This window comes from Lepus europaeus, chromosome 15, assembly GCF_033115175.1.
Source record: "Lepus europaeus isolate LE1 chromosome 15, mLepTim1.pri, whole genome shotgun sequence".
NCBI lineage: Eukaryota > Metazoa > Chordata > Mammalia > Lagomorpha > Leporidae > Lepus > Lepus europaeus.
The window spans coordinates 59,427,398-59,454,362 of record NC_084841.1 but is presented as its reverse complement, the minus strand read 5'-3'; the positions used below and the strand labels follow the sequence as shown (position 1 = coordinate 59,454,362).

At 48.2% G+C, this 26,965-nt stretch overlaps 1 protein-coding gene across 1 annotated transcript in view; it reads right to left on the bottom strand.

The window, feature by feature from the left end:
- Positions 1 to 25,080, bottom strand: part of ARHGEF28 (Rho guanine nucleotide exchange factor 28) — a 330,489-nt gene extending 305,409 nt beyond the window's left edge. Inside the window, 1 exon segment of the mRNA XM_062212247.1 lies at positions 25,021 to 25,080. The gene's annotated coding sequence lies outside the window, so the exon portion shown is untranslated.
- Positions 25,081 to 26,965: the final 1,885 nt, after the last annotated feature.

Below are 26,965 nucleotides of genomic sequence, written 5' to 3'. Positions count from 1 at the left end.
TATTTTAAAAGCAGAGAGAGAGAGAGAATCTTCCATCCACTGGTTCACTCCCCAAATGCCTACAGCAGCCAGGGCTGGACCAGACTGGTGCCAGGAGCCTGGAACTCCATCTGGTGTCCAGGTGGGTGGCAGGGACCCAAGCAGTTTAGCTATCATCTGCTGGCCCCCAAGGATGCATGAACAGGAAGCTGGATCAGGAGCAGGGACTGAAATTGCCACTCCAGTGTGGGGTTTGGGCATCCTGCTGTGCCACATCAGCCATTCTTCAGTCTTTTTGATACTAGTCAGCCTAACTGGAGTGAGGTGACAGCTCAATGTGGTTTTCAATTGCATTTCCCTGGTGATTAGTGATGCTGAGCATTTTTTTCATGAACCATTGGCCAATATTATGACTTTTCATGCTTATGAAAGAGGAAGTCAAAGCATTTGCCTAAGAATAACAAGTACAGCAAGTGCATGAAATCCTCACTCAATTGCTTCATTCATTCATTCAACTAATATTTAACATTTGTCAGTTAATTAAAATATGCCAAATAAAGATCTGGAGAAAAGACAACTGAATCTTTACTCTTAAATAGACTAAAATAGATAGTTATATGCACAAAGTGTCACTGGCAACACCAAACACTAGGATCGAATTGGGATAAGGTGAGATCAGAGACTGGTTAAGGAGAGATATGACAGAGACTGCTGGTTGACCATCAGTATCCATTCTCCTCCCCCATTCCAGTGGTGGACTCCTTCAACTTTAGCTGGGCACATCGCCAGTCAGTCAAGGATGCACTGTCCAAGATGGAATCCACAAGGCACATGTGACTCTTAAGCACTAAAGTATGCCTAGTCCCACGTGCTGCTGAAATAGGTTAGGTATAGTGGGTTAATTTCACCTCTTACTTTTTACTTCAATATGGCCATTAGAAATATCTTAAATACCCATGTTGTTCATATTATATTTATATTGGGCAGTGCTGAGCTGAGCTAGAAAGTTCATCACCCAGCCTGCCCTGAAGTTAGGTGCAAGCATATGATAAAGTTGTGGCTAACAGGATGTGAACAGGAGCAATATATACAATATCTGAGTTGAGTTCGACAAAGGAAGGGTTTTCCCTCCCTTCCTATTGGCTGGATGTAGGTGGTAGTGGTGAGCCAGTTACTACCATACCAATGAAGACAATGCCCAAGGGATGGTGGAGCAACAAGAAAAGGCACATGGTCCCTGGATAACCTCACAAAGTAAACTGCTCTGCTCTCCAGACCACCTACCAGCCTACACTTTTATGTAAGAGAGACACTCTCATCTCATTTAAGCCTCAGGTTGAAATCCCTTTAATATCCTCCAGTATATTTTAGCTAATACAGAAGGGTATAAAAGAAAGGTTCCTGACAGAGCACATATGTGTGAATACATCTTGAGGAGCAGGAGTTAGCAAGAGGAAGGAGAGTGAGCCCATTAGCCAAGAAGGCCAGGGGAAAGGAAAACAGAGTCTGAGGCACAGGAGACAAGACACAGTGAGCTCTCAAACAGGTGCATGAACTTGTAGCCGGGAGCACCAGAGGACGAGGCTGCAAAGCCAGGTCAAATCCTAGAAAGCCTTGGGAGGTAGGATAAGAATCTGGAATGTTTTCCCCTGTAGGAATAGCAACTCCTGAAGCCCTAACTCAAGGAGAGAACAATGAAGTCTGTGTTCAGTTGGATCATTTGGGTGCCAGGGAAGGGCTGATCTATGACAACAGTAGAATGGAGAGGATGTGACAGAAGGAAGGCCTGAGTCACTCTCGGGCAGTGAAAACGGATTCTCAAGCTGCTGGCTTGCGCGTCACCAACCAAGGCAGGAAGAGGAGCCATTCTTGGTGGAGGAGGGAAGTGACAAGTCCAGTACCAGACATTCATTCTGAGACATTGGCACTGGTGACAATTCATGCCATGAACAGCTTCCGCTTGCCCAGTGTTCAACTATAATCAAGGATATAGATTCCAGGTGGGCATTTATGTAGACACATAGAGATCACAAACATCAACAGGCAAACCCGGGAAAGGAACAGACCAGGAGGAAGGACAAGACGGGGATGAGAAAGGGAGGGGGCAGAATAGATGTTTACCCAAGGGGTTAAAGCACCCATGTCCCCCCTTAGAATGCTGGGTTCAATCCCCAGCTCCGGTTCCTGACTGCTTCCTGCTAATACAGACCCTAGGAGGCAGCAGGGATGACTCCAGTGTTTCCTGCCATCCATGTTGACCATGTTGAAGACTTGGATTATTTTCCTGACTCTGGCCCACCTCAACCATTACAGTCATTTGGCAAGCAAAAGTGAACTAAGTTGAGGTAGCTATCTATCTGTTTCCTTATCTCTCTCTCCCTTCCCTATCCCCATCCTCTCAAAAAAAAAAAATTTAAGGGGGAATTTCATTAAAATCACATGAGCATAAGACACTGCTGAGCAATGGGCACTTGGTGCAGCGGTTAGGACATCGTTTGGGATCCCCACATCCATATCAGATGCCTGGGTTCAAGGCCCAGCTCCACTTTCATTCCAGTTTCCTGCTAATGTGCACCCTGGGTAGGAGCAGTGATCGCTCAAGTACTTGGCTATCCACGTGGGAGAGCCTGGCACTTGGCTTCCTCCTGGCCCAGTCCCTGTTGTGGCCAGTATTTGAGGAGTGAACCAGAGGAGGGAAGACAGATATCTCTCTCTGCCTCTCTTCCTCTCTCTGTCTGTCTCTCTCTCTCTCTCCCTCCCTCCCTCCATCCCCACCATCTTCCTTCTCTCTCTCTCCCTCTCCCCTAAATAATTTTTAAATGAATACTTAAACAAACAAAATGACACTGCTGAAACTGTCCAGGTCCTGCACAGAAAAAAGGCAGGGAAACAAAAATGTGCAAAAAAATTCTTAGCAAGAAATGGAGAATAAAAAGGAACTGAAGGTATTACAAGAATTTAAAGCAAATGTTTTCTCAAAATAGGCCCTTCTGAACTGCTTCATTAATTTTATTTGTTGTGATACTTCACTTTCTCTAATTCATTACTGTGTTTCTTGAAGAAGGATCACACCACCAAGATATAATTCCACTCAATTTTATGAAAAAAAAAAAAAAGTAAAAGTAAAATTGAGATGCAGTTATTTCTTTTTACTGGTCTAAATCCCTGGGATATGCTACTTTCATGGAACTTACATATTCACTTTGCCTATTTTTAAAGAAGAGATCACAGCATTTTGGAATTTTGAAAACTGCTAGTGATTGGGAATCCTAACATGTTACTTATGCAAACACCTTCAAGTAACATGACCCTGAGCAAGCGGCCTCCACCCTCTAAGCTCTAGTTTCCACGTGTTTAAGCGATGATAAAATCTGACCTACCACCCTACCTGCCAGAATTAAGGATTCAGTGAGAGATCAGGAGGAGCTTCTGTAAGCTGTATCTGCATATACAACTTTATCTTCTCACACGGAAGAAACTCTGCAAGACAACTTAGATGGCTTTGTTGTATGGAGCAGAAAGCTAACACCCAGAGTGGAAGCAATACAATAATTAACCAAGATTTTCATTTAAAAAAAAAAAAAGCTTTCTGGGTAAAAATATTAATCCATTGCAGTGGTGCACCAGGCCCCACCTGCCAGAGATTCTAATTCCAGGGGCTTTGGTGCCTAGGGTTTGTATTTGAAACACCTCTCTAGTGGGATGAAGAACTGGCTGGATTTGAGACTACTCTTTAGCTAGAAAACACCACCCAGTCACAGACCCCCTCAGCACCTACCACGCAGATGGCTGGACGCTGCCCACCCATCCACCCTTCCATGGAGCTTTCTTTTTTTGTTTTTAATGAGACAGGCAGCCAGCCAGAGAGCTCCCAGTCACTGGTTCACTCACCAAATGCCTATAACGAGGAAGCTACAAATGTAATTGACATCTCCCGTGTGTGTAGCACCAGCCCAGTTACTGGAGTCACCATCCACTGCCTCCCAAGGTCTGCATTAATAGTAGGCTAGGATCCGGAACCAGTGTCGGGGATCGAACCTATATGCACCCCAATGTAGTGCACACGCATGTTCACCACCAGGTCAAGCTCCACCCCCACCCCCATGCAGCATACACCCCGAGCACCCAGGCTGCACAAGCCGCTGAGTTAGGTGCCAGGGGCCTGCAGTCCGGTGTGGGGAGATGAAAGCCAAGATGGAGATGAGTGATGACGACACTATGTGCTATGATAGAGGTGGGCAGTGGGGGTCGGCGGGGAGAGAGGCAGCTGCCTCAAACCTCTGGGAGCCCTGCAACAGGGCTTAGCCAGGTTTTATCAGGGAGGAAGGAGTGAAGAGAAAGAGGAAAGGGGAGCAGAGGTCAAAGTGCCAAGGCGGACAAGCAGGTAGCGAGGCTGTTCAAGGAGCTCCCGGGACATCTGTTTAGCAGGAGGCAACCTCTGAGAGGCACACAGGAATTAGGAAGCCACTGCGTTAACCCAGAGGAATGGGGATGCCTGGTGAGCATAGCTGAGGCCACAGGAAGAATTAATTCCACAGAAATTAACTCAAGGTCTCTTGGGGTTTTTATTATTATTGTTATTGTGAAATACACAATGCATTGCTATATATGGTAGTAATGGGCTCTGCCTGTTTCAATATTTATCTATAACCAGGATGCTTGCTATCTTTGCTGATAATGCACGATGGGAAGACACAGAGCGATGTGCACTCCTTGTGCTCTGACACCTAAACAGGTTGGTCATTTAATCCCTCCAGGTGACACGAGTGTGGCTGGCAGTCATCTTACAATGGCCAGAAAGGAAATCCAGCAAAATTCTTACTTTGTTAGACTATGTATATACTCAAATGATGCCAAGTAAAAATGTAATGATAATAAAATGTAAATAAAATTCTTAATTTTTTTCCAAAGAAACAAGGAAGGCAATCACCAAATTTTACCAGTTATAAAAGATTTATTTATTCATTTGAAAGAGTTACAGAGAGAGAGGGAGACAGAGAGAGAAAGACAGAGAGAGAGACAGAGACAGAGATCTTCCATCCACTGGTTCACTCCCCAGACGGCCACAGCAGCCGGAGCTGAGCAATGCTGAAGCCAGGAGTTTCTTACAGGTCTCCTGTGTGGGTGCAGGGGCCCAAGCACTTGGGCCATCCTCTGCTACTTACCCTGGGTCATTAGCAAGGAGCTGCATCAGAAGTGGAGCAGCCAGAACAAGAAACGGCACCCATATGGGATGCTGGTACTGCAGGCGGTGGCTTTACCCATTACTCCACAACACTGGCCCCAGAACATTTTATTTTTTTACTGCATATGTTAATTTAAAAACTTTTTTTTATTAAATTTCAGGGGCAGGCATTATGGCACGGCAGGTTAAGTTGCCTCTTGAGATGCTCATATTCCGTATCTGAGTGCCTGGGCTAGAATCCTGCCTCAGCTTTCAATCTGGCTTCCTGCTAATGCCCCTGGGAGGCAACAAATGCTCGCACATGTCCTTGGGAGTACAAATACTTCCACATGGGAGACCTGGACTGAGTTCCTGACCCAGCCCTGGCTGTCGCAGGCATTTGGGGAGTGAACCAGCAGATGGAAGAGCTCTTTCTTCTTTCCTCTCTCTCTCTCTCACCATCTACCTTTCAAATAAATTAATCTTTAGTAAAAAATTAAATTTCAATTTGAAGGATTTAAATTCAATAAGATATTTAAAGTGTTAAACTGTCACTTACAAAATAAAAATATAAAACTCACAGCTGTCAGCCCGTTTCACTACTGTTCATACTCCAAGTGGTCAAAGGATGACAGATGTAACTCGAGCTTTGTTGTGGTCTTTACCTTCACTGCTTATTTACTGTACTGCTGATCCTACTGCAGCCATCGGGTGCAAAGTGAAGCCCAGGTGACCTGGAACGATGCCCAACTTCAGTGAATTTACTTGCAGAGCAAACGTGGATAGCTTGTGTCAGGACCCAGCTATATAGCCAGGAGCTGTCACAACTAAATTCCACATTGAACACAATGTGCATTAAAGGATAAATGGTTAGAATGTGCTCTTCTGAAATTTACATAGATATTATTCAAATGCAACAGTGATTGTAGCGATTGTTTAGAACTTAGATTAACTGAAAAGGTGTTTTGTTTTGTTTTTTAAGGGAATAGTAGCATTAACAAATATTGTTTAAATTCCTGGAGCCTGCCTAAACTGACTAAAAGTAGGTTTAAAAGTGTTTTAAATTTTCTGCACAAAACGTATGCCTGACCTGGTGGTTAAGACGCTGCTGAAGACACCCACATGCCCACACTGGAGTCCCTGGGTCCAGCCTCCTGCTGCAGGAGACTCTAGGAAAGCAGTGGTGATGGCTCAATGGTGATGGCCCCTGCCACCAGTGTGGGAGACCTGGACTGAGCTCCCAGCTCCCAGCTGCCACCCTGGCCCAGCCCTTGTGGCTGTTTGCAGAGGGAGCCAGAGAATAGGAGCATCCTCTTGCCACCTCTCAAATGTAAATACACACACACACACACACACCCTGCTGTCTGTACCGGGTTGGGGTGGGGGTGGGCTCACAGACCTTGGGATGCCATTGGAAACTGAAAAGACTCAAGGTCAATAGTGAACAAGTGCAGGGTGGTAGAGGATGGAACAAAGGTAGACAGGTTACATCCTTGGGAATAACTGATCGAGCAATCACCCTCAGGTTCAAAACACACCACGTTTAAATGTAAAAAGACCTCTGGAATGCATTAAAAATGCTGGGAACACACAGGTATGAGAGGATGAGTGGCCAGGATTTCACCTGTAAGGCACTGTATCTATCCTGATGAAAGAAAAAGCCAAAAACTTGAAAAAATGATCATAGAGCAACTGGATAGCCAATGAAGCTCTGGGGAAATATTTAAAACACACACACACATACACACACACACTTTTATTTTTCCTTCTAAAAAGATATAGAATGATTATGTATATCAGATCCCCCACCAGATTGGTATCTCACATAAATCGTGATAAAAAGATGAGGCATTTTCATTTCACTGCGAAGATAAATCTGAACATGTAGAGGCAGCAAAACTTTGGTGGACCAGTCGGTGGAGCATCACTTCTTCTGGTCTCCCCCTACATATGGACAAGCAGGTTTCCCTCCAAGCCTTGTGCAGAGGAGAAAGGGTTCCAGATGCCCACAGACTGGGCACCAAGAGGCCAGAGGTGAGTTCCTTTGTCTGTAACACAGACGCACACAGGAAGGTGGTTGTAGGAATTCACGATCACATGCCTGAGACTCCAAGCACAGTGCCTAACAAAGGAAAAGCAACGGACAGACAGTCACCATCCGCTTGGTTATTCCAAGCCAAACTAGCAACACTGTCTTCCTATAGCTGATGAAAACATCACCAGCTACTTCCGGTAACAGGGCCCTTAAATGCCTCAGGAACTGCTTAGATGGCTACCTAAGGTGCATAAGCTTCCTTCTGCTAATTGCACAGATTTCAAAGTCTGGGCTAATTAATAAGATCCCCACCTTCTGCAATAGGAACTCTGTGTACCTTCAGAAGACAAGAACCAGCTGGGGAATTTTTTTTTTTAATGAACCCAAAGCCAGATCCCAGGAGAGCAGTGTAAACTCAATAAGCCAAGGTGTACTCAGCATTCCAAATGGCTTTGTAGGGGAAGCAATTCTATCTGAGTATACTACCACTGCCACTGATGATGACTTGAAATCCAGAGGAAGTGAGCAAAAGCAGCCCCTTCCTGCTCTCTGCTCTTCATCTTGCCCACCCATGTAAGAACGAAAGTTCTTCATTCTCCACGTCTGAAGGATTAGCAGAGACTCACCCTTGGGAACCCTGAAACCACCTGTTTCTTACCAGATATGGGAGACAGTTACAATTGGTCTCAATGCACGTGGAAGGAAGCTTCAAAAAGTCTGTGGAAAATTGCACTAAAAGATAAACTTCCACTGGTGCACCAAAGTATTGAAATCTGGGGCAAGTGTTGTGGTCCAGCAAGTTAAGCTACAGCTTGCTACGCCAGCATCACATATTAAGAGTGATGGTGTGAACCCTGGCTTCTCCACTTCTGATCCAGCTCCCCGCTAATGTACCTCAGAAGGCAGCAGAAGATGGCCCAAGTGTTTGGGTCCCTATATCTTTGTGGGAGACCTGGATGGAGCTTTGACCTGACCCAGGAATAGCTGTTGCAGCCATCTCTCTCTCTCTCTCTCTCTCTCTCTCTCTCTCTCTCTCTCTCTCTCTTGCTGTGCCTTCCAAATAAGATAAATCCTGTTTTAAAACAGGAAATCCATGTGTAGTTTCTCATAATGCACCTTGCCCATGAACTTTTGGAAGACTTGTCTAGGAATGGAATTCAAAATCTTTTGCACTGAAGTAAACATCTTTTAAGTTAATTTTCCATGATTTTTTTTTTTTTACGTATTTGAAAGGTAGAGTTAGAGAGGGGGAGACAGAGAGAGAAATCTTCTACTGCTGGTTAAAACCCCTGATGGCCACAACTGCCAGAGCTGGGCCAGACTGAAGCCAGGAGATAGGAGCATCTTCCAGGTCTCCCACGTGGATGCAAGCGCCCAAACACTTGAGTCATCTTCCACTGCTTTCCCAGGTGCATTAGCAGAGAGCTGGATCAGAATTGGAGTAGCTGGGACCTGAATCTTCGCCCACACGGACGCTGGCATCCCAGGTGACGCCTTAACCCCTATGCCTCAGCGCCGGCTCCTCCATGATCCTTTAGAAGCACCCTTATGTTTCCACTGATACATGACAGAATTTAGCTTCAGTGGTAAGCATTTTTCCTCAGAAGGGGGCTTGTAGTCTCAGGAGATGTCTCACTGGTTCTTTTTCTCAAGGGCCTGCTACACTGGCTGAGCAAGGGAAGACCCTGGCTGAACAACACAACGGAGTGTCTGTGCACATGCCTGCAGAAGCAGGGATCCCCAGGAGCACAGGGCCACTTGTCAGGCAGCGTCCAGGCCTTCCTCCCCTCCCGGGAGCAGGCTCCGCGCTCTTGCTTGTTAAGAACCGCACAAGTGCTAAGTTAACAAACTCGGGCATGGCACAGTGCCGAGGGAGCATCAGTTCCCACATGCATATTTCCAGCAACAGTGAGTCTAGGCCTAAAGAACTTCCGGCAAATGCGGCTGTTGTTTTGGTTTTATATTTACATAGCATTTAAACTGTCCAAACATAGATGGAACTGGAACTTATTACATTAAGTAAAATAAGCCAAGCACAGAAAGACGAATATCATGTGATTTCACTCATGGGTAGGGGTCTAAAGAACAGGTGATCTTGGGAGCCGCGTTGTGGCACAGCAGGTCAAGTCACCACTTGTGACACCAGCATCCCACATGGGCACTGGTTCGAGTCCTGGCTGCTCCACTTCTAATCCAGCTTCCTGCTGATGTCCCTGGGAAAGCAGCAGATGACAGCCCAAGTGCCTGGGCTCCTCTCATCCATGTGGGAGGCCCAGATGGAGTTCCTGGCTTCAGCTTGGTGCAGCCCAGCCATTGAGGCTATCTGGGGAGTGAATCAGTGGATGGAAGATCTCTCTCTCTCTCTCTCTCTCTCTTTCCCTCTCCCTCTCCCTCTCCTTCTCTCTCCCCCTCTCCCCCCTCCTCTCCCCCCCTTCCTCCCTCCCTCTCTAACTCTGCTTTTCAAATAAGTAAACTACATCTTAAAAAAAAGAGACACATCAAAGATTTTTTAAATAATAAGTAAATAAATAAATTAATTAATTAAAATACATGATCTCATAAAAATATAATGGTATAGGGCTGGCATTGTGGTGTAATGGATTAAGCCACCACCTATAGCACTGGCATCCCATACAGATGAAGGTTCAAGTCTTAGCTGCTCCTCTTTTGATCCAGCTCCCTACTAATGCACCTGGGAAAGCAGTGGAAGATGGCCCAAGCGTTTGGGCCCCTGAACCCATGAGGGAAACCCAGAAGAAGCTCTTGGCTCCTGGCTTCAGCCTGGCCCAGCCCTGACTGTTTGCAGCCATTTGGGGAGTGAATCAGAAGATGGAAGACCTCTCTCTCTCTCCCTCTCTCCCTCTCTCCCTCTCTCCCTCTCTCTGTAACTCTACCCTGCAAATAAATAAAAAATAAAAAAGTATAATAGTGGGGAAGGAGGGATTAGGGAAGGGGTGACTGATGGGCAGTGGGTTATGGCTGGCTGGGAGTGAGCAGCTCTGCGGTTTTACCGCACAGAAGCATGACTGAAGGTATTGTTAATGTACTGCATATTTCTCTACACTTGTTACACTTGTTACAATGCACACATGTAACAAGACATCACATAGCACATTCTACAATAAATAGATAACAAGCTCCCCAAAATGTACCCTCCTATAGCTTCATGTGATGGATGAACTATTCAGTTTTATCTAAAGGACTGGTGTTACCCCCATGTCACAGAGGAGCAAACCGGGAACACAAAACACTCATTTGTAGTTAACCTGGGTTTGCATCCCCAAGGATAAATTTGAGCCTGTAAGTGAGAGCCAATGCTAAGTCAAAGTGACCTCCAAACAAACCCTTAACCTTATAGAGAGAATAATTTCTTTTTTTTTTTTCCTTTACTCTTTTGCCTTTTGCTACCATTAGTAATACAGAAGAAAGTTACGCTTAAATAGTATAAGATCATCTGACCCCTCTTTGGCACCACCAATAAGAAAGCCCTGCCAAGGTGATAAGCGGCATTCTGGTGCAAGCACACGAAGCAGCTTAATAAGGCTGCTAACTTTCTTAGGGCATGGCACTCGGCACAGGTGACTATATATTGCTTATACAGTTGCAGAAGGTGACAGATAGGAAACAGAGGGCTGGGGTCCCAGTGTCACTTATGTGGCCAGGTGCCTGCCTGAGCCCCGCAAGAGTCTGGGTCCCAAGTGCCCAGCCCAAGCCAGGGTCACCCCACTCTCTTCTCTTGCACTACTCAACAGAGGAGGGTGAAGGCCTCCAACTGGCCATTGTCCAGAGTGCTGGCTCTTTCCTTCTCTGGCATTATACCTTAATCTTATTCCAGTTTTGCCATTCACCTTGGCTCTAAATATAATACAGTGCAAAAAAGGGACACTGGCTTTAGCGTTGACATGTATTAGTCTGTTGATCGGAGTGCCAGTACATATCATGCTTCTTCTGTACAATTTATCATGCTTAAGTAAGTTGAAGAAGTTCAAACCTGAAAACATAACAGGGAAAGCTAGTTCTTAAGTATCATGAACGCTTACACTGAGATCACTAGCAGAATTGCTCCTAATTGAAGAAATGTCAATTCCCACACGTCTCCTTAAAAATCTATTTATAGTCTTCAGCATTATATGGGATACACTATAAAGTTACACGCTTTTAAATGTCTAGTGATGTGAGGCTCACTGTCTACACGGTGGAATCTTATACAAGAAAGGGCAGGCTGCTTGTGGAAGAAACCATTGTCACTTTTCATCATGAGAAATTATCCATTGTATACTTACATTTATTTATTTTTGAAAAGATTTTATTTATTTATTTGAGAGGTAGAGTTACAGACAGAGAGAGAGACAGAGAGAGAGGTCTTCCACTCACTGGTTCACTTCCCAAACAGTTACAGTGGATGGAGCTGGGCCCATCCAAAGCCAGGAGTCAGGAGCTTCTTCTGGGTCTCTCTCACAGGTGCAGGGGCCCAAGGACTTGGGACATCTTCCACTGCCTTCCCAGGCCATAGCAGTGACCTGGATTGTAAGAAAAGCAGCCGGGACTTGAACCAGCGTCCATATGGGATGCTGGCACCAAGACAGCAGCTTTACCCGCTATGCTGTAGTGCTGACCCCATATGTTCACATTTAAAATGCACTAATTCTATGTTTCAGGGTAGTTCATGCCAATTGTAAAAAAATTTTTTTGCTTTATTATATGTGTGTGCATGTGTGTGTGTATATATACACACAGGTAAATGACTAATCTCTTCAGAGATGATTGAATGAGCAATATTTCATCTAAATTTGGCCTCAGGCTTGGCCTGTCAACAGTCACGTTTTCAAAGCTGCTTTGTAAGATCCTACGTGCTGGAGCCATGACGAGTGGCCCGCCAGACAAAGGCATCCCGGCTGAACACCATCCATCCCCAAAATAACTGCACATTCTCTCGTCCTTGAATCAGCCTTGGGTTCACACTCACACAAACAGATGTGCACTACCTGCCCTACAGAAGGGACAGCAGGATCTGTGAAGTGGACCCAGCGGGGAAATCCACCACATATTTGGAATTCTACGGGAATAAGCTAACAACAAGAAGAAACCAGGCACCTGGCAGGAAAAAATGCTAAGGAAATTATTGAGACGTGATACACTTCCTGTCAAAACAACATACGAGGTGGTGATTCATTCACTTAGTATCTTCTAAAAACTGCGACTTCAATGCTCCGTAAGTCTAGCGAGATTCAACTCTGGCACGGAAAGGTTTTATTTTTTAGCTTTCAGTACTGAGTTTGTGTCCCAAAATAAATAAAACTCAGCATGTACTCACTGTATTCATAACAGGCTTTCACGTCACTGAGGCAAGATAATGCGCTGTAATTTACCTTCCCTAGTTTAATTTTGGCTTAAGCAGTGGCACTCAATATAATTCAAAGTTGTGGGGTGCACAGCCCTGCACTGGGGGTCTGTCCTCCGGCAAACATATGAGAATCAGTGTCAAACATTTCCAGAATTTGGTAAACTGGTTTCAATTCTCAAGGGTCTACAATTAGCACACACACACACAACACACACACACACAGAAGTAGGTGTTTACCCGTATTTAAGATGTAAAGTCATAACAGGCATATTGCCAAAAGAAACTTAAACTGGAAACCAAAGAATAGTCACTTCTGTTTAATAATATCTGAGTTTTTCTCCCCACCCAAAATAGGTACTATAAATGTTTATTTATAGGCCCAATTTTGCAAGGAATTTCTTGAGCATTAGCAACAAGTAATTATATATGTCCAAAAAGGTTCCAAAACAAGTGCAAAAGTTCATGGATAAGTTCTGCCACCTCAGAGGCGCTTTGCAGTGAGAGGTCTATTCCAGTTCTGTCTTTATAACATCTCTGAAACAGACACATGTTTACAACACAGATGACATTTAGGATACCACAGTAGGAAAAAAAGGAAAACTGCACAGTCCGTTCATCTGTGTTCTAGCAGGCACGGCCCCCAGGGATGCCTTCCCCCAGACTGCTCAGCCCTGCCCCCCCACCTCCACGTCCCCATGCGTTTCCTGGCTTTTGCGCCGGCTGATTCCGGCGCAGCGAGAGCTCCTCAAGAGCTACTGGGAAGCCTCCTGCCGCTGAGTACCGGCAGCCCACGTGCATCTGCCACGCACTAATTAGCAGCCAAGCTCAGTGCTGGCGCGAAAATCAGATGAAGTCCCCAAACTCCCTGGAGGGGGAAAGCTTTGGAAAGAACTCCCGGATGACACGAGGGTCTAGCATCTCTACACACTGCAAGTAGAATCCCAAGTGGAATACTGGCCAATGTCCAAATCGCCAACAAATAGAATACCCTTACCTGGAGGTTTGGAGAGGTAGAGAGATATCACGCTTAAAAGGTCACCTTCCTATAAGCACGGGCTCATCTTCCTTAACACTACCAGTCAGGAGCTACAGGAAGCACCAGAGCTTTTAAAGATTTGCTATAGCTTTTAAAAAAAAAAATGTGAAATCAAACAGAAGGAAAATCATTAAGTTTCTTGAAAGAAAATGGGCAGGTAGGGAGCAAAGAGGGGGAGAAGTGGGGGGAGGGTGGAGAGAGCATGAACTGTTAAAAAATGTTCCCATTTTAGCTGAAAAATGACATTAATCAAAAACGCCATAGATTTCACAGCCTGTTCTCTATCAAGCCTAAATGGAGTTAGGCACATTAAGCTCCATCTGCTAAGATGAAATTAATACCCATTTTCAGACATCTTAGGATTCAATTAAAAATAATTACTAGATTATCACTGGCTGATTCCACCTCACTGCTCATGAAGTGTCCTGACAACAACGTGAGCTGCGGTGACAAAGTCGTCTCAGCAAAGGTACAACGTGCAAGAACCATCCTCACGCCCAAGTGCCCAAGAACTCGGATGTGGCCAGACAAGGGTTCCCTCTGGTGAGCCAACGTCACGCTCAGACACCACCCTGACTTCCATGAAGACACAGAACCTGAGAGATGGAACCACCATGGAGATGGACGGGCCCCAGCCGCTGGCATTTCAGATGAGGTCATCAGGGCCCAGAGAGGTGACATGTCCACCCAGCATATCGGTGGCAATGCTAAGGTTTCAACCCGAATTCTGCTTCTGGTCCAACCTTTGCCATACTCAGGTTGAAATCTCTTTAAAACCTTTCTCTTGGCCGGCGCCGTGGCTCACTTGGCTAATCCTCCCCCTGTGGTGCTGGCACCCCAGGTTCTTGTCCCGGTTGCTCCTCTTCCAATCCAGCTCTCTGCTGTGGCCCGGGAGGGCAGTGGAGGATGGCCCAGGTCCTTGGGCCCTGCACCTGCATGGGAGACCAGGAGGAAGCACCTGGCTCTTGGCTTTGGATCAGCACAGCGCGCCGGCCATAGCGGCCATTTTGGGGGGGGGTGAACCAATGGAAGGATGACTTTTCTCTCTGTTTCTCTCTCTCTCACACTGTCTAACTCTGCCTGTCAAAAAAAAATAGATTAAAAAAACACCTTTCTCTTGCACACAATCCATTCATCTACAAAGAACATACCACCAGCAACTGACTGCAATCCACACCAAATAAGACACCTTATTCATTTGAGTCAGACATCTCATCTACCTCTACTACAAGGTGCAATAACAGCTGATGAAGATAAAGCTTCCTACCATAAATACAAAGGGGAAAAGAATCATTACTCTTTATTTTTAAGGCAAGAAAAGAAAGGTCTTCTGATAAACCAGTATCTAAGTTACACTCGGCATTCCTATGAAGATGAGTTTTTCCTTAAACCATTCATGGTAAAGTGGAACTTTCCCTGCCTCACCCCCACTTTTGTGAAAGGAATAAGCCAAGTAAAAACTTAATTTGGAACTTTCTGTTGACATACAGGAGATAACCCAGGGGGCGCATTTGTATTGTATAACAGCCAAAGTCACCTTCTTACATAAGATTTTTAAATGCTCTAAGAAGGCCAAAAAGCAAAGGGCATGCGACCTTTGCCTCCTAATAAACAAATTTCTGTAAAACAGCAAAGATTCCTGGACCAGGAGTAAATTATCAGTGTATTTCTGATGATCAAACGGGAGAAGACACAACATAGGATGACAAGAAACATACAGTAGCTTAAAAGAAGAACTTCTATTTACCCCAAGCATCCACCAGTTAAACCCCATCATACCGTCGGTAACCAGCTGGAGGCATTGTCCTCTGCCTGGAAGAATAGGCAGTGGCCAGCAGGAAACCTCAGTCCCCAGGGACTTGATAACTGAAACAAAAGCAACTTCCAGAAACCAGCCCCTGAGAATGACGGGCTGCACACTGGGCAACTCCATGAAAAGCAACACTTAGGGGTTGGCTGAGCTGCTTCGAGACACAACGATGGCTCCGCGGTAATAAAAGGCAGACAGAGTACACTCGTCCAGAGACTGGGACATCTGGGCCCGATGCATGACCTGGGACGCAGCACGTCATCAAGTACTTGGGTCCCCATGGCCCACAGGGAACACAAGAAGGAACTCCTGGCTCCTGGCTTTGGCCTGGCCCAGCCTGGGCTGTTGCTATCACTTGAGGAGTGAATCAGCAGATGGAAGACGCATCCAACCATCCATTTCTCTCTCTCTCTCTCTCTCTCTCTCTCTCTCTCTCTCTCTCTCTCTCCCCTGCTCCCACCCTCCTCCCCCCATCACATTGCCTTTCAAATAAACAAATAATTTTTTAAAAAATATATGAGGAAATCATGCTTTTAAGAGTGTCAGACCACAGGCCCAAATAACCTGAGATTTTCCAAAAGCTAATGATAGTAAGATTTTTAGTTCAAATTATTTTTAAAGCTAAGACATGGAAGACTGGAGAATCGGATCTTCTTGGAGCTGGTGACAGAGTGTAGAAGACTGAAAACGAGGGAGAACTCCTCTATGTCTACAAACATTTTGTCTTCCCTTGAGGGGGGATGATTTTCCAGTTAAAGAGAGAAGAACGCATCTCTAAGTGGGGAGGTCAGCATCAAGTTCCTCTGAATGAGCTCCAGGCTGTGGGGCATGGCAGGATAGGAAAGAACCCACGGAGACCTTCTGACCATCAGCCATCAGCAACTGTAGAATGACAGAAGGAAGCAGAAGGGAGACAGGCACACACCATTCCAATTTTCAAAAAGGCAGAGTCCGGGCCGGTGCTGTGGCGTAGCGGGTAAAGCTGCTGCCTGCAGTACCGGCGTCCCATATGGGCACCCATTCGAGTCCCAGTTGCTCCACTTGTGATCCAGCTCTCTGCTATGGCCTGGGAAAGCGGTAGAAGATGTCCCAAGTCCTTGGGCCCCTGCACCCATGTGGGAGACCCAGAAGAAGCTCCTGGCTCCTGGCTTCGGATTAGCTCAGCTTTGGCCGTTGTGGCTATTTGGAGAATGAACCAGCGGATGGAAGACCTCTCTCTCTCTCTTTCTCTCTCTCTCTCTCTCTCTCTCTCTCTCTGTCTCTCTCCCTCTCTACCTTTCTACCTCTCTTTCTCTGTGTAACTCTGACTCAAACTAAAAAATAAATCTTTAAAAAAAAGGCAGTCTATTGAGAGCATTTCATGTTGATCTTAGACAAGATTCTAGAACAGACTATCAAAGGGTGGTGGATGAGCACCTCAGAGAGGAAGCAGTGGCTACCTGGAGCCCTGTGGATTCCCCAAGAATGTCACCTAAGAATAACCCCATTTCAATGTGCTGATGAGTTACTGCTAATTAAAATGACATAACAGATGCCATATACCTGTGTGCCCTAACGGCAAGATGGAAAATTAAGCATCAGATGTTGGGGCAGATACGTTGCAATGACTGCTCTGCCCTGTACTATGTCCTGAAGACATTAAAGAAATACATTTCAAATCTGGGAATAACTTGAACCTCAGAGAACAGTGAACCAGATACACTGTGAATGGCTAGCATAAACGGACACACACGGCAAAATCCATCTGAGAGAGAGACGTCTTCAGTTCCATTCATGGGACTAAAAAGCCAACCACGCAAGTCTCTGAATGAGGAGCTGGGACTCCGCAGCCATGTATGTAAAAAGAAACTCTGCAAGCCCGAGACGACTGTGACCCCCAAGAATCAGCAGCCCATCCAGGAGCACCGCGCTTAGGAAGCCGCGGTTTACTGAGCAATCAGTCTATCTCAGGATTTGTGAGTGCTTTACACAGACTATCTTACTAAGTCCTTCCAACAACACTATGAGATAAACAGATTAAAACTGCGGCTAGACACTTAGATAGCCTGCCCGAGACCGGCAGGACTGGCAAAGCCTTCAGTCTCCGGCATCTCCCTGAATGACGGCTGCTAATCTTACCCCTGGGGGCTCTACTCCTTCCCTGGATTAAAGGGGTCTCAGCAGGCATGGAGATGTGCCCAGCTCCGTCCACCAGCAGCAGGGAGAACTATGCTTGAAGAATACAGAAAACTGGGGTACATGCAACATTTAGGGTGGTAAAAGGGTTCAAAATCATGTCACTTAACACGGATGATAAAAACTGAGGTTCTTCTTTTCCAAATTCCATAAAAGAAGGCTGCCATATTAGAGAAATTATCCAGGGGCCTGCGCTGTGCTGTTGCGGACTAAGCCTCTGCCTGCAGTGCTGGCATCCCCTGTGGGTGTTTGTTCTAGTCACAGCTGCTCCACTTGTGACCCAGCTCTCTGCTATGGCCTGGGAAAGCAGTAGAAGATGGCCCCAGTGCTTGGGCCCCTGCACCCACGTAGGGGACCCAGAGAAAGCTCCTGGCTCCTGGCTTCAGACCGGGCCAGCTCTGGCCATTGCAGTTTTGGGGGAGTGAACCAGCGGATGGAAGACCTCTCTGTCTCTGCCTCTCTCTGTCTGGAACCCTACCTTTTAAATAAAATCTTAAAAGAGAGCGAGAGAAATTTTCCAGAATGGCCTCTAAGCAGAACTATGACAGATTTAGCATAAGGTAGAATATTCATTAAAAGCCCAAGCTTTCCACCATAGACGGGTGTAGCTTTATGCTTATGAGCTCCTTATCACTGCAGGTGCTCGGGCACAGACTGGTCAGCCACTTGGAGGTACGCTATAGAGGGGCACTGAGCATCTGCTACAGACTATAGAAAAACGTCCAGGTTTCTTTCCATCCAGACTCAGATTCTAACCACGACTTTCATTCAACTCTCCAGGCAGAATGACGCTATTTCCTCCCTGAGGCCCACGGAGTCACCCATTCCCATCTGGGAAGACCAGTCATTCACTTCACCTCTTTCCCCTGCATCCAGAACGGAGCTCCCAGAGCAATCCACACCCGGGACACAGGCCAACCCCAGCACCAGGCTTTGCAGCAACGCTGTAGACCAGAAGGACTCGAAATGACAGCAAAATAACGAACCAACCAAAATGTGTAAATTCCGCTTTGATTCTCCTACAGAGGAGCCTAGCTCAGGGTGCCTGCCATCAGTGGGCTGAAGTCAGATTGAAGAGTTGAGAGTGACACACACAGGCGCCCAGGGGCAGGCGGCACGTGGTAAACAGGAGGCACTGCCACAGAGTGATAGCTGCTCAGAAGGCAAAGAAGCTTGATTGCTATTAAGTTGGTCAAAGGTTTTGGAAAGAAAGTTTGAGCTGGGTTTTGAGGACTGCGATGGATGTTAGCCAGGGAGGAAAGGAAAGTTATCAGATGCACAGGCAATCATTGGCATCATCGGCAGGGGACTGCTTCCCACACCCTGGCAGACACCAAATCCAGACGCTCAAGCCCCCTTCTGAAAAATGGTGCCATACTTGCACAGAACCCACACACATCCTCCTGGCTACCTTAATCATGTCCAGATTACTTATAATACCTAATACACACACAAGCTGGGTAAATAGCTGTGGTAGTGTACTGTCAAAGCAATAATGACAAGGAAACACAAGTCCGTACGTGTTTACTGCAGACACAATTCTCTTCCTGGTTGTTTCCATCTGCAGCTGATTAAATCTACAAATGCAGGCTGCGCAGGTACGGAGTGGGCTGCACACAGCGGCTTCCCAGGCAGCTGTTCATCCCTGCTGGTGTGAAGGGAGGGTGCTCAGTGGAGAGAGCAGGCACACCTGACACTGACAGCACAAAAGGACATCATGAGAAATCCCTTTCCTTGAATGCCATGCCACAGAGGAAGCCAGAAACCACCTAAAGGTTTAAAAAACCGGCTGTCAAACCCAGCTCTAGAGTGGACTCCCCCCCCCCTTTTTTTTTGACAGGCAGAGTGGACAGTGAGAGTGAGACAGAGAGAAAGGTCTTCCTTTGCCATTGATTCACCCTCCAATGGCCACCGCAGCCGGCGCACTGCAGCCGGTGCACCGCGCTGATCCGAAGGCAGGAGCCAGGTGCTTCTCCTGGTCTCCCATGTGGGTGCAGAGCCCAAGCACTTGGGCCATCCTGCGCTGCCCTCCCGGGCCACAGCAGAGAGCTGGATTGGAAGAGGAGCAACCGGGACAGAATCCAGTGCCCCGATCGGGACTAGAACCCAGTGTGCCGGCACCACAGGCAGAGGATTAGCCTATTGAGCCGCGGCGCCAGCCTGGACTCCCCTTTTTTAAAAATGAGGCCAGGTCCACCGGACTGGAGTGGTTCTGAACCCAGTTGCTTCAATGAAGTAACAACCAGGCTTGAAATTCTGGGTCAGGGGCTCAGAGCAAACAACCCACCGTCTCATTCTTCACTAAGCACCTGCTACCTCCGGAAATTCTCTCACCTGGTCATATGGCAAAGCAGGAGGCTGCTGGAGCAAGAAGAGGAGAAAGACTGTTGACAGAGAAGCAGAGATAACACAGAGACAATACAACAGGTCACAGGGCCAGCGCTGTGGCGCAGCAGGTTAAAGCCCCGGCCTGAAGTGCCAGCATCCCATATGGGCACCGGTTCTAGTCCTAGCTGCTCCTCTTCTGATCCAGCTCTCTGCTATGGCCTGGGAAAGCAGTAGAGGATGGCCCACGTCCTTGGGCCCCTGCACCCATGTGGGAGACCTGGAAGAAGATCCTGGCTCCTGGCCTTGGATCAGTGCAGCTCCAGCCGTTGTGGTCATCTGGGAAGTGAACCAGTGGATGAAAGACCTCTCTCTCTCTACCTCTCTCTGTAACTCTTTCAAATAAATAAAAAATAAATCTTTAAGAATAAATAAAAATAAAACGGGTCACTAGGGGAGACAGAAATTTGCCACAGAAGGACTCTGCCTGAACCACAGAGCTCAGCGAAAACCTCATGACTTCCGCCAGGCTTAGAAGTCCTTACTGAGACCGCCTTTCCGCGTGGGGATGATTTTGAGGGTGAAATTCAGCAACAGTCAGCCCCTCGCCTGCCCTCTTTCCAGGGTTGCACCAGCACCCCACTGCCCCATCGGAGCTGCTCCGAAGGAAAGGACCAAGGGAGCCGTGTGGCCCACACACGTGGGATGCAGACTTGCATGTCTGAAATCCCTCTGGACTAAGCTCAAAAAGATAACCGCAAGTCACTGCAGCCTGTGGCTGGGTGATAATCAAGGGGAGATAAATGACAGTGGCAGTCGCCTGCCGTCCCTTGCAAAGCTTGTGTGCATCACTGTGGACACAGCACTGCCCCTGCGGATGCTGCGTTCCTCACGGCGGTGCCCAAGGCAGCAAAGGCGGAACCGACACGCACTGCTCTCTTTCAAACTGCACTGAGCACACCGAAGGCTAAGACTGGGAGCTTCTGAGAGAACAGCGAGTCTAATCTGTCCTGTTGGACTGGATGGGGAAACTGCAACCAGAGAGGGTTCCTACACACACAGCTGGAAAGTCACAGTCAGACTCCCAGGCAAGGGCCCCTTCCCCTGAGGCCACACTGACATCGCCCCCTCCTTTGCAAACCTGGAAGGCCAGTCAAAGCCACCACTCTTCTGAAATGGTCATTTTTCCATTTGTTGGAATTATAGCCATCAGCATCTTCCACCACTTCCTCTCTACCAGGCACTGCTAGAAAGGCGCTCCATCAGGTAGCCCACCGACCCCTCAACTTGAGCTAGGAAGCGGGATACGGCACGATCCCCATCTTACAAGTGGAAACGCAAGGCAGAGTGCAGTCACACAGCTGGGCCTTTCCAACCCAGACAGTCTGGCTCCACAGCCCATGCTCAAAACCATTTTGTTAGGGCTTATAAAATCCAATGTCTGTGAATTATAAAATTATGGAAGAAAAGAAGGAAATCTAAAGCACAAAGACCATGGTCACCAGTGTTCAACTGCATATGTTAATTTCATTTTAATTAATATTAATATTATATAATATTGTTAATTCTGTAATATTATGGTATTAATATACATATTACTTTCATTAATATATGCAACACTTGTTTATCTCTCGATCTTCTATTTACTAAGGAAGTGTCTGTGTACACTTGGAAGAAATATATAAAGCATATTATGAACATTTTAAGCATATATTCTTAGCATATATTCTTAGCAATCCTGCCCCCTCACCAGAAGGAGCATGCTGTCTGTGTTGGCTTGGGAAGATGCTTCTGGGTCCACATAACTGCTCTCTGCCCACGCTGGCCCTCACTCCTAGTATATTTTTTAGTTTTCATTATTTACTTGGAAAAGTAGAGAGAGAAAGAGGGAGAGATCTTCCATAAACTGGTTTATCCCCCAAGTGAGCATTAGCCACAGCTGAGCCAAGCCAAAGCCAAGAGCCTTCTGGTCTCACATGAAGGTCATAGGGCCCCAAGCATTTGAGTCATCTTCTGCTGCTTTCCCAGGCGTGTTAGAAGGGAGCTGGATCAGAAGCCGAGCAGCCAAGTCTCAAACCAGCATTCAATATGGGAAGCAAGCATCGCAAGTGGTGGCTTAACCCACAACACCAACCCCTGCTAAGCACATCTTCTCCTGCTCTTAAAGGAACATCACTTTTATGTTAACTTTCTACAGAAATCAAACCTTGAATTACTAATAATTGAGGAAATGATTAAAGCAAAACATCTCTGAAGATTAATAAAAACACATTTTTAATAAAAGTGCTTAAACCCAACATTACTAAAACCAACGTCCATATTCAATTACTTTTGCACTTTCCCTCTTATTAGAAACAATGTCAAATCTCATTACCTTGGTTATTCAGGGGAAAAAATCCAGGAGCAATAAAGGTACAAATAAGCCAATTACAGTTGTGCCTAAGATCAACTCTCAAGGGAAAAATGGAAGGCAATTAAGAAGATGAACAATCACATCAAAAGAGTTACATGATTTATTTTAGCAGCCGAATGTCTCCATATGGAGTAGGCAGAAGTCCACTATGAAAATGCAACAGATCCAAAACACTCGAAAGACAGAAACGTGTTTCCTTGGACATGAAATCTATATCCCAGAGATTAAAGCAAAGAACAGAGGCAGGCACACAGTAGGCCTTCCATAAACGCTGCATGAATGCAAATGAAGACAACACTTCACTGGAACGCAGGTGCGTGACAGAGACTGCGCAAATGGCAGCGTGCTGTGCTTTTGAGAAACTTCTTTTCAATACCGTAACAATATCCGAAGAACCACGGGTCACAGAGACTGGACAAAAGGACAAAATACATCCAATCCGGGCAACATGCTCTAAGATACAGAACCTGAGCTACGCTTCTTAAGCAAGAAAAATTGTCTCTAAGCCCAGGTTTGCCTGAGTAAGAGATCTGGACTGGAGCCCCACGGAGTGGCATAATATTTAACAGTACAATTCCAACATGGCAAAGTTCCCTGGATTTGGTGCATTTCAAATATAACACTGTTCTGAGTTTAGCACCTTTGGTAGGAGTTGCCCAGCCTAAGCCACCTCTTCATAACCAATCTTATTTAAGGTCAGAGGGGAAAAAAAAAAATCGTAGAGCCACTCTGCTCCACTGAAAGCAACATAAATACAAATGCAATTAGACAAAACCTACATAAGCCAGATCTGCCATAGCTGAGCAGTAAATTGAAGCATAATAAAATTATACAGTCAGCCTGGGAGTTTGAGAGCAATTTAGGTTCTGTTCTGTGCCATCCTAGCCATGCCTCCCTAGTAAGGGGTTTTCCAACATTAAAATCAGGAATCTTTCTTCCTGGGCGTCAGCCCTTGGTCTTAAACTCTGGCAGGACTAAAAGTGAAAAGCTTAAATACCAACAAGGTGGTGACTGATTTTGTACTAAACACTCAGCAGAAAGCTACGAGTATATCCCGCTGCTGGCTTTCATACCTGCTTAGAACACATTTACTTACCTAGCCTGCTAAAGGTCACCTGAGATTCCGGCCCAATTAAAGTCTTAGCCACAAAAGTGGTTTCTTGTTAAGATCACAATAAGAAAATACTCCAAAGGCTTCTGCAGCATGGACACGACGGAGCGGGACAGCCAGGCAGGGCCCCTAATGAGGCGCCCCAGAACTGCAGTCACCAACTGCCATGTGCTTTACCTTTAAGGGCTGAACTGCGGGAAGGGCAGCCGGCACTTCAGAGGGAAGTCTAATGCACACCTGTTACATAACCTGTTCTTGGCTGGCCAGATTATGCGCCTTTGATAAGGAGGGAAACCGTCAAAGGCAGGACAAACACTGATTCTCTGTTCTCCTGTCTCCTCTCCGCCAGGACACACATCTGCGGCCCACGCCCACGCTGGGCCTCAGTTTCCACACCAGGAAACACAAGGCTTGATGCCAGCCGCATTCTCGTCTGGTCCAAGTTTCCAGCAGGACAGTGCCCCTATAAAGTCCGTATCGGGACGTGGCATTGAAACACCCCGCGATTATGTGGAATTACAAACCCCACGGAGCACTCGCGGCAAAGGGGCTTCCTTTGATGAGGCTTCCAACACGTCAAAGCAGGACACACACGGCAAGCTTGCCAGGGGAAGCGATCCGCCTGCTTAGACGGGGGCAAGGCACATCCCGGGAACCCCAACAAGGTAGTCTTTGGTAGGGTTTTGCTGTGAAAAGGGCATTCCACTTATCCCGGCAGCTTCGGGGTCTGGGAACACCAGACCACTGGGCTTTGAGTAGCACCCTACAGGGTCAGTTCTGAAGAAGCTTCGTACCAGCAGCTGCATGGTCAGTCGGGGTTAAACCTCCGTAGCCCCGGCTATGCGGGGATTTGAGGCCTGGCAGGGGTCAGTGGGGCCTGGCGGATGATGCCCACTTGGAAATCTAACTAGTGTCTCAGAAACCAGGGCTGGGTTTCCAGGGCAGCCTGAGCATCCATTGCTCCCACAGCCCTGGAGAGGCCACCGTGCCCGCCTGGCTGCCATTACGGCCTTTGAGAAACCCTAACCCTGGCAGGGCAGTGTGCCACTGTGCCTGCCGCATGTATCCCAAGGGGCACACCAACGCATCGAATAAGCCCTCGGAGTCCCTCGGAGCTCTGACCATCTCCTCCCAATCAACTCTACCGGCAGATGCCTCTTAAAAGCTGCGGATGCAAACATTTCCACCCCCTCTCTTAACCCCAGAGCAGAAGCACAGACGGCAAAGGGGGACTCCAGCTTCCAAGGCTCTCCCTTCTCCAAGGCAGGAGTGCCACTGAGCCCACCCGCCAGCTTCCACCCGCCCAGCCCCGGTCCCCCGAGCGCGACCGGCGGGGGGGCGCGCAGGGCCGCTGCCTCCCTGGGGGTGCGCTCCCGGACGCACCGCGCCAGCGACCCCGCGCTTCACGGCTGCCACCCCCTGCACTTGTTGCCGCCCCGCGGGACCAGGAGGCGGCGCCCATCCCTCGCGCCGTCGCGCCCGGCGCAGCGCCCCATTCCCTCCACCCTTGGCCCCCGTGTCCCCGGAGACCTCAGAGCAAGTGGCCCCGCGGGGGAGCACTCCGATGGACAAACTTTTCCGCCCACGGCTGCAGGAGACGCGGAAGATGGAGCCCCAAAAAGCATTACCTGGAGTCGCGCCCCCGCAGCCTCCCGAGTGCAGGCTAGGTGCTGCCCCCTGCGCCCTGCCCGAGGGCCGCCCCCGGCCCGCCGCGCCGCCCCGAGCCAGGAAGGCTCTCCCCGGAGCTGCCAACGCCCGGCGGCGGCCAGGCTGGGGCCAGGCGGAGGGGGCGGAGTCGCGGGCGCGCTGCGGGCCGGGCTGGCTGCGCCGCGCCTGGGGCCGCCCCCGCTCCCCCCGGCGCCTCCCCGCTGCCACTGGATCCCCGCCTGCCCACCTCCGGGCCCCGCTCGCCGCGGCCGCATCACATGGCGCGGCCCGCCCGCCCCGCGCGCCCCACACGGGCTCGGGAGGAAACCTGAAGCCGCGCCGCGCTCGTGCGCGCGCGCGCGGTCTCCGCCAGCCCCGGCTTCCCTCTCCAGGCACGAGCTCTGGGATGGCGCGGAGGCCGGTGCGGACCTGCCGGGCCGGGGGACGGCCAGGTTGCAGCCGCGGGCGGCGCCCGCGCGCCCCGGGGCCCCCACGCCGTGGCGTCGCTGGAGGAAGACGCTGGTCTGTCGGTTCCCGAAAGGATCTGTGCCCGGCCCGAGGGGTGCTCGGGCTGCCCCTCCGCCGAAAGCCACCTCACCCTGACATAATGGGACCCGTGGCCTTTACATGGGATTATTTCAGAACCAACAGACGCCTCTTAGCTCTCGAGGCTCGTGCTGCTCTGCTGGAGAGCTCAGGCAGCGGCCGTGGGCTTCGAGGTTACGTGCAAGTGCCTGAAGGCGGTTGCAATTCCAAAACCCGCAGAAACCCGTAACCACCTCACAGGGAACCACAATATGGAAGGGGTTCCCTGCCGTGCAAGGAACGTCCCTTGTAAAACACCCTGGAGACCCCTACCGCAGCTCTCGAGGGCACACTGCCCATGTGACTTTTCTTGAGTGTCTCTGCTTTGATTCTCGGCTTTGCTTTTCCTGCAAAGCGCTGGGCCCAAGAACAAGGACTGGGATGTGGCCCCAGGAAGCTGGCTGCGGAGGCACCAGCCGGGAAAGAGCATCCCTGCCCAGCTGTCACCTTTCACCTCTGCTGTCTTTGGCTGTTTCTGCCTCCCTTCCCGTCTCCACCTTCCCCAGTTCGCCTTGCTAAAGGAGAGTGAAAATAGGCCAACCTGTGTTCACGGCAAAGGTGGCCCTTCTGCGTGGTGTGAGAGGCCTTGGCATTGTGCGGGTGACGATAGGCTGTCACCCCAGCTGGTTGTACCCCGCAGAGTTGTAACCTCAAGAGCCCATGATGAAAAAGAAGGTCACCTGGGGCCGCCCGCAGCGCCTACATCCCATATGGACACCGGTCTGCTCCACTTCCGATCCAGCTCTCTGCTATGGCCTGGGAAAGCAGTAGAGGATGGCTTAAGTCCTGGGGCCCCTGCACCCGCGTGGGAGACCTGGAGGAAGCTCCTGGCTCCTGGCTTCAGATAGGTGCAGCTCCGGCCTTACGGCCAATTGGGGAGTGAACCAGTGGATGGAAGATCTCTCTCTCTCTCTCTCTCTGCCTCTCCTTCGCTCTCTGTGTAACTCTGACTTACGAATAAATAAATCTTTACCAAGAAAGAAAGAAAGAAAGAAAGAAAGAAAGAAAGAAAGAAAGAAAGAAAGAAAGAAAGGAGGGAGGGAGGGAGGGAGGGAGGGAGGGAGGGAGGGAGGGAGGGAAAGAAAGAAAGAAAGAAAGAAAGAAAGAAAGAAAGAAAGAAAGAAAGAAAGAAAGAAAGTCTTGCCCTTTGCCAGGGTTTCAAGGTGCTTAAGATAAAAATAAAAGCAAGCATACTCTTGTTGGAAATAAAACACCAAATATATCCACCAAAATATCCACCAGTGAGTGACTGAGTTAACGCCCCAAACTCTGGTGATCAAAAACATTGCCAGGTTAGGGCCCTGTGTTCTTATTCTCATTTTTCATTCACATCATTAATAT